Source organism: Lactuca virosa, chromosome 8, assembly GCF_052849685.1.
Source record: "Lactuca virosa cultivar CGN04683 chromosome 8, Lactuca_virosa_CGN04683_v6, whole genome shotgun sequence".
NCBI classification, from domain to species: Eukaryota; Viridiplantae; Streptophyta; class Magnoliopsida; order Asterales; family Asteraceae; genus Lactuca; species Lactuca virosa.
In genome coordinates, this window is record NC_136433.1 from 289,471,513 (window position 1) to 289,479,676 (window position 8,164).

Sequence of the window (8,164 nt, forward strand, 5' to 3'; positions counted from 1 at the left end):
ATCATGAGCTAAACATTATATCTTCTGTTTAAGGTAGGAAAATTTACAACTATGTGTTGATTTGTGGTTGGATTAATTATCTATTGGTGAATTTAGTTGCATTAAGCTTGTTAAAGAACCTTATGCATTAACCATAACTATTTTCTGTTAATTATCAAGTGATTAGGCTGTATGGACATCTCTTAATTGCTTATCTCATAGATTTAGGTGAAAGCATTGTTATGTGTCTAGGATTAGCGAACATGAAACTAGGATTAACTAGAAAATGGGTAAATTAATGTGTGAGCTTGTTTGATAAACCATCAACAAGAGGTTAATTGAACGACTAATTTAATTGACCACTACAAGTCTTATGTAACCCCATTAATCAACTAGGAAATTTATTAGTTTAATCAACTGGCCATTGTTTGAATTGATATGTTTTCTAAGGATTGGTAATAGCGAATGTGAACCTAATCACTTTAATCGATAGCCAATAATAATTAATCCATTGCACTTGCCATAAAATCAACCATAGGAGTAGATAAACCGAACCTAAACAGAATTCTTCTTATTATTGAAATTAGTTGATTTTACTTGTTTTAATTATTAGTTGCTTAATTAAGTGTTAGTTAAGTTTTAGTTAAGTTTCTAGTCTTGCAAAACTAGAGAAAAACCCTTCTATTTTACTATTTGTTTTAGATAATTTTAGTAGTTAGATTAATTTCTGTTCCCTGAGTTCGATACCCTGCTTGCTAATTTATACCACCAATAGACAGGTCCACTGCCTATGTGTGTCAAATTCATAATTAAAAAGTAGGATAAAACTAGTTCGTTTAACACACATCAAGTTTTTGGCGCCGTTGCCGGGGAACGGTTCAAAAATTTATTCTAATTTCTACTATTATCGATCCTTTGTGTGAGATCTATCTTGCACAAAGTTACTGCTTTAGTAGTTTAGTTATTAGGTTTAGTTTTGAGTTTATCTGTTTTTAGAATTTTGTTGTTTAATTTTTTTTCTGTTTTAGAATTGAACTCGCCGAGTGCACTCAAAGCTACTCGGTGAGTCCATCGCTGAAATTCAGTTTCGTTTTTATTTTATTTTTGTTCTTTTTACGCGTGTTTCTTGTTTTGATTTCAGGTTTTACATGACCCAAGGATCCGACACACCCCTAGTTCCTCCTTACGAAGATCCGGAATCCGCTCATAGAAAGAACAAAGACAAAGGTGTTAAAAGCTCTAATCTGCCAAAGAAATTACCTTTCAAGGACCTTAAATCAGTTTTTGGAAAGAAGAAAAACAATAAGGAAGGTGGTTCTAGCAGTCAAAAGAGCGAGGAAAGAAATTTTGAACATTTTGAAGGAAATCCAATCTTGGAAGTAAATGATTATGAATCCGAATCCGAAGAAGAAAGTGACTCTGAAGACGAACCCGCTAACACCATGGCAAACATCGATGAAGTTCCCATGGGGGAATGGAAGAAAAGGATATGTGACGATACCAGCCTGGGATTCGTGCAACCCATCATTCCCGCAACTGCCACTTTCGAACTAAAAGGCCACATACTTGCTCAACTTAAGGAAATCCCCTTCTATGGGAAAGATCACGAAGACGCATATAAACATTTGGACGAGGTCAACAATGTAGCCGACTACTTCAATCTTCCAAATGTACCTCGCGAAACCGTTTTGCTTCGTATGCTTCCAGTCACATTCAAGGGAGCTGCGAAAGATTGGTTGAAATCACTCCCTCCAGGATCCATCACTACATGGGCTAAAATGAAAGAAGAATTTATTGACCAGTTTTGCCTTCCTTTAAAGATAGCAAAGTTGAAGAAAGCCATAGCCAACTTTGAACAACAAGCTGGAGAGTCACTATATGAGGCTTGGGAGAGATACAAGTGCTTACTAAGGAACTGCCCACATCATGATCTAAACAGTCAACAAGAAGTCTCCATTTTCTATGATGGAGTCAATGTAACAACTAGGCAGCTCCTTGATTCGCAAGGACCTCTCACAAAGAAAGCACCCCCAGTAATAAAAGAGCTAATTGAAGAATTCTCTAAACACTCTAGAGAATATCATAACCCAAGGAATGAACTAAGTCGAGGGGTGGTGAACTCAGTTAATGATAGCATGGCAGCGATGATGGCTAAGTTAGAGAATTTGGATCGAAGAATGACTAAGATGGACCAATCCATCCATGCCATTAGGTGGGTTGTGAAAACTGTAGAGGACCTCACCTCACTAAAGATTGTGATCTTGACGAGAACGGGAACCGTAAAGTACAAGTGTGCTATTGAAGTGGAGATAGGTATGATGACAATTGGCAGAAACCCAAGAAAGAATGGCTACCATATGATGAGTACAAAAAGACCAGGGAGGAAAAATATAAGCAAAAAGATAGAGGCTTTTATCAAAAAGAGGAACCGGTGCTGGAGAAGAAATCTGATTTGGAGGATATGTTCACAAGATTTGTAGCCGCGTCGGAGAAAAGGCACAATGATACCGACGCTGAAATAAAGGAGCAACGAAATATGCTTAGAGAGCACCAATCTATGATGATGGATCAACAAAATATGCTCAGGAATCAGCAAGCATCTATTCATAACATTGAAAAACAGCTAGGACAGCTTGCACAACAAATCAACCAAAGAGAAACCGGTGAACTTCCTAACAATACTGAACAAAATCCCAGAATGGCGCATGTGAAGGCGATAACAACAGATTCTGAAAAAAATTTCACTCCTCTGACCCTTGTCCAGGAGGCCTCAGTAAAGGTGCAAGCAAAAGAGCTAGAAAACTCGAAATCAGAGAATCCCGACTCGACTCGCCGAGTCCAAGACCAGGACTCGACGAGTCCAAGACCTGATGAAATAAACGGTTGTTCTTTAAAGCCTTACTGACCACCCTTGCCGTTTCCAAGTCGAGCCATACCAGGTGAACAGATTCTAGAGTATAAGAAATTTATGGAGCATATAAAGGTCCTTCAAGTGAATATTCTGTTTATTGAAACAATACTTCAAACGCCAAAATATGCAAGCTTGTTGAAGAGTCTATTTACATCTAGAAAAGATATTGTAGAGGTGGCTGAAATAATGTTGAATGAGCTGCCAGAGAAGAGGGGAGATCCGGGAAGCATCACGATACCTTGTCAATTTGGTAATATAATTGCCACTCGTGCATTGACTGATTCGGCGACAAGTATAAATCTTATGCCATTTTCTTTTTTCAAAAAGCTAAACTTGCCGGACCCAAAACCTATCCATATGACAATCCATCTAGCCGATAAAACAATAATACATCCAAGAGGAATGTGTGAAGATCTTCTCATCAAAGTTGATAAATTTGTGTTCCTTGCTGATTTCGTAGTGCTAGACATGGAAGAAGACCTTAAAGCTCCAATCATTCTTGGGAGACCTTTCTTGAATACCGCTTGTGCCATAGTCGATGTGTGCGAATCTATGCTAAAACTGAGGGTGGGGGATGATTCGGTGATTTTTAAAGCTGAGCAAAAGCATGAAGAGACAAAAGAAAAAGTTTTCTCAATAGATTTGGATGATGACGTGTTAGAAAGAGAGCTTGCGCTTTTACAAGAAGAGAATCCAAATCAATTTCTACTATCCTTGGAAGAGAATTTTGATACTGAAAGGGACCCAAAAGAGATAGAAAGGTTGCTAGAGGAAGCTGATTACCAAGAAACAATCAAGGTGGTGGAAAGATCATCGACTTGCCGAGTAGCGCCCACTAACTCGACGAGTCCAAATGACAAGTCACAACCAAAGGGAGATCCTGCCCTGCAAACCACGAGAACGTTTTCTGAATCCAATGTGCACATTTTTTCTGATCAATTGGAAAATCTAATTGATGAAGGTGCAATTGTTGAAGATTTGTGCAACTTTCAAAATGCACATTTGGCTTATCTTGACACAATTATGCAAAATGATAAAACAATTCATCATGACATAAAGGAAAGCTTTGGATATAAAGAGAATACTAAGGGCTGGAATAATAATATGCATAATTCATCTATTGAGTCACACGTGGCTGATCAAGGACTAATGAAATTCACAATCAAAAGTACCAACCCTCGAGCCCGCATCACTACTACATATGAAGTGTTCACTTTTGACCCACCAGATTCTTTAGTACATGATGAGAGTGAGATTGAATTCGTGAACTCGAGTGCGGATGAAGTAATGACTGAAAAGGCAATCAAGAAAGGAACAGAAGAAATGGAAACAATGGGTCAAAAGAACGAAGTAAAGAAAAAGAAGCATGGAAAGAGGGTAAAACGTGAATGTGAAGAAGATGCTATATGAGAAAGGAAAGAAGAATTGCGAAGGGCATATAAGAGAAAAATACATGCTTACAAAACAAAGTATAAACAAAAAAGGATTAAACATGAATTCCCGATTAAGGACAACGCAGAAACGTAAAGCGGGAAGGAGTCCAGCTAATGACTCCTTAAAAAGAAGCACTTCCGGGAGGCAACCCGAGTTTAGAGTTTGTTTTCTTTTACCTTTCTTTTTCATTTTACTTTGTTTTTTTTTAGAATCTGCTTTTATCAATCTTCCTCTGTGCTTAAAATGATTGTTTGAGGGCAAGCAATGCTCAAGTGTGGGGTTGGTGGCATAAAATTTACAAATTCAATTTTTTATATCAAACAGAACAAAAAAAAACTCGTCGAGTCTATGTATCTACTCGACGAGTCCATTTCGGAATTCACGAAAAAAACACGTATTCGCGTATCTACTCGGCGAGTAGACACTTCTACTCGGCGAGTCCACGTATTTACCCGAAAAAAAAATTATTTTTCACATTCTGTAAATAAGGGTTTTAACCCTAATTGGTAAATCAAAACTTCATACGCAGCCACCAGACCGCTCGTCGAGCATTCTCTCCTCTCAAGCTTTCATCTTCAATTCTTGCTAGTTCTTGCTTCTTCAACCAAAAAGGTAACATCTTTTATACTAATTCTTGTTAAAAATCATATCTTGGGCAGGCAGTAACCATGAAAAAACCCGGTTTTGGGGTTTACTCCAAATCTAGGGTTTTGATTTTTAGGACGAATTAGGTTGTTTTAGACATAATTCCTTGTACATTTATGCTTAATAGACATACCAAGACAAATCCCTGGATTAATTTTTACATTTGGATAGTTAATTTCACCCGAACTGGAATGGACTCGCGCAGTTCATCCTGCTCGCCGAGTCGGTTCGCGGACTCGGCGAGTCCAGGTGGCAGATGCCCAAAATTTTCATGTTTTTAATTTCTTTGTGTTTTGTCTGTGGTTTGTTTGGTTTTGTTTTGCAGGAAATATCTCTAGACGGGGACAAAGTTCAAGGGGAGGCAGCTATGGGTACCTCCCATGGCTAACTTTTCCACAAATAACCTCCAAATCTTCACTTGCTCGCACGAAAAATAAGCTGGAAGCGTTAAGACGCAAAGAAATATATGTCCCCAACGAAATCGACTGGCATTGGATGGGTCAAACCGGGTTGGAGGAAGAGTTGACTCCTTATTTGGTCAAGTCTTTCAACAATGATGGGATGACAATAGTTTGTGACGGATGGAGTTGATTGTTCAAGATTCAAGAGCCTGTTTATCAGGAATTGTGCTGGGAGTTCTTTTCTACCATCTCCTTCCAAGGTGGTAGTGATTATTATAATCCGAGCATTATCACTTTCTGTCTTGGAGGGGAGCTGCGCCAATGCAGCATCGCAGAGCTCGCATAGAGATTGGGAATTTATGATCAAAATGTGATCATGTCTGAAAACTTTGAAGCATTCCTGGAACATTGTCACAAGAACTTTCCCGAAGAGGTGGTTGCATCTACTTGGTGGAACACAATTGCCAACCGGGTCTACATTCCATCGTCTGCTCAAGAGGGGAGTATCCGTTCCCCAATTCATCGTCTGATACATCGTCTTATCGCAAGCACTATTAATATGCGAAAGGATGATGATAAGGTGCCCACTCTTGATATTTTCTACATGTGGAGCATTATCACTCCCGATGTTTTCTTCAATTTGCCATATTGCTTGGCAAAATATTTAGCAGAGGGAGCGGTCAAGGAGCGGATCACTTCTAAAATCAATGGGGGCATGTTTGTCACAAAGTTGGCTAGGTCATATGGAATCTTGGACCAAGGGGCAGCAAGGGTATTAACAATGATTCCTTCTCCTCCGTTTAGCACCACTTTATTCAGGAGGGCAAGGATCATTGAAGATTATAGTGGGGGACATTTTCGAATCTTGGATGCGGATGCGGTATTGGAGCCCGAGGAGCCATGAAGAAGGGTAAGGCAAAGGAGGGAGCACGTCCGAGAAGACCCACCGGTCATTCCGGTGAAAGTAGAGTTACCCATGGACTAGTACAACATGGAACAACGAAGGTACCAGGACGACCTTGGACGAAGCATGAACTACAACAACGAATCATTTGTTTATTTATTTGAACAAATGAACATTGCGCCTAGGCCCGGGCCCGGATATCCATATGTTCCGAGTATGGAGGAGAGAGTAAATCAAAGAAGAAACCAAGCTGGTGGAAGTGGAGTGGGAGGAAACGAAGAGGAGGAAGAAGATTGATGTTTTGTTTTGTTTTTAATTTGGATGTTTGAAAACTATTTTTATTTGTTTTGTGTGTTTAGAACTTTTTAGGACGTTAAAGTAGGAGTTTGTTTATTATCACTTGTGTTTGTCTTATTTTTCAGATTGAAGCTAGGATGCATGCAAGAGTCTCAATGTCAATGCTAAAGTAAGGGTCGAGTCTACATGAGAATGTTCAAGTTTTGATGTTTAAGGTCGAGTCCGTTAGAAAAGAGGGTTAAAGAGTGTCATTTGTTGAAGAAAAATGAAGGAGGGACACTAACTTGCTATTACCAACCACATCATAAACGGATTCAAGGCAGAAGAATTATTTTCCAATCAGCGTCGTACTCGCCGAGTGCATATCTTGGACCCGACAAGTCCCTTTGTAATTCTGCGACTTTTCTGCTAGAAACACTTCTACTCGCCGAGTTGTCATATATACTCGACGAGTCACTTAATATTTCCTTCTCAAGGCTTACATTTTGACTATATTTGATATGGGCTTTACTCATACTCTTTGAAGATTCATTCCTAAAGATTTTCGAGACCATTTTCCTACATATTTGGAGCCGTACCACATGAGACTTGACACCCAAGGCATGGATGAGCTGTTCCCATGCCTAAAGTCAATTGAAGATGGAGCTCAAAATGAAGAAGATCAACCTTGCCACTACTATCCCAGGGGAGTTTGTTCTAATTCCCTCTTTATTTTTCTTTATCATGCATAACATGCAATGGGGACATTGCAAGAATTAAGTGTGGGGTAGGGGGTTGGTTACATTAGTTGAAATTTTAGTTAAAATTTGAAATTTTTGAAAATTTTGGTAAAAACATTTAGGATACCATGCTAGTGTTATTTTGATGACTGCATGAAGACCCAAATGTTTAGTTGAGCCTATATACGTTCTAATGCATTTGTGGCCTCCTTTATTCTAGTGAAATCATGGAACAAAAACACAACGTCGCTTAGTTTGAGGGATGCAAAATGTTTAGCATCGTGTACCAGAAATGTATCCAGGAAAACTAATATCTTTAACCAATAAAGGTTGAAGTTGAGCGCCCCTGCTTAAGCATGTAGGGTTCGAGTGAAAAAAAAGTGAGTTACATGTTAATAAAAAGAGAGAATTACAAGAAAAGTTGTGAGAATTTTGGAGCAATCATAGTGAAGATCAAAAGATCAAAATTCCGAAGATTCAAAAAGTGGAAGATACCGAAAATTAAAATTAAAAAAAGTTGGTGAATTCAAGGAAATCAAGATCAAATTATCAAAGAAGTGAAGAATTCCAATAGCTCCATAGTGGTATCAAAAAAATTGTAATTTTCTAGTTTATGTATGCTTAAGTTGCTCAACCAAAAATACTTTGAGGTTAGGAAGTTTTCAGCGGATGGATTCGGATGGATGCATAAAATAAGCATTGTTCAAAAGAAGTGGGCGAATGTTTATGAGGATTGTAAGTATTTAGAATTGAGGGGGGGTCCTTATGAAAAATTTGTAGACACAAATGCATGCGTTGTGGTTTTGGCATAATGGCTGGGTTCAATTGGGATTGTCTTATGTTGCATTAGTATGTTAAAATTTTGTTTTGCTTG

General features: G+C 38.6%; 1 non-coding gene across 1 annotated transcript; it reads right to left on the reverse strand.

Moving 5' to 3' along the window:
* Window positions 1-1,805: 1,805 nt before the first annotated feature.
* Window positions 1,806-1,912, reverse strand: LOC145134996 (small nucleolar RNA R71). The gene has a single exon (XR_013719478.1). It is a non-coding gene; the product is annotated as a small nucleolar RNA R71 (small nucleolar RNA).
* Window positions 1,913-8,164: the final 6,252 nt, after the last annotated feature.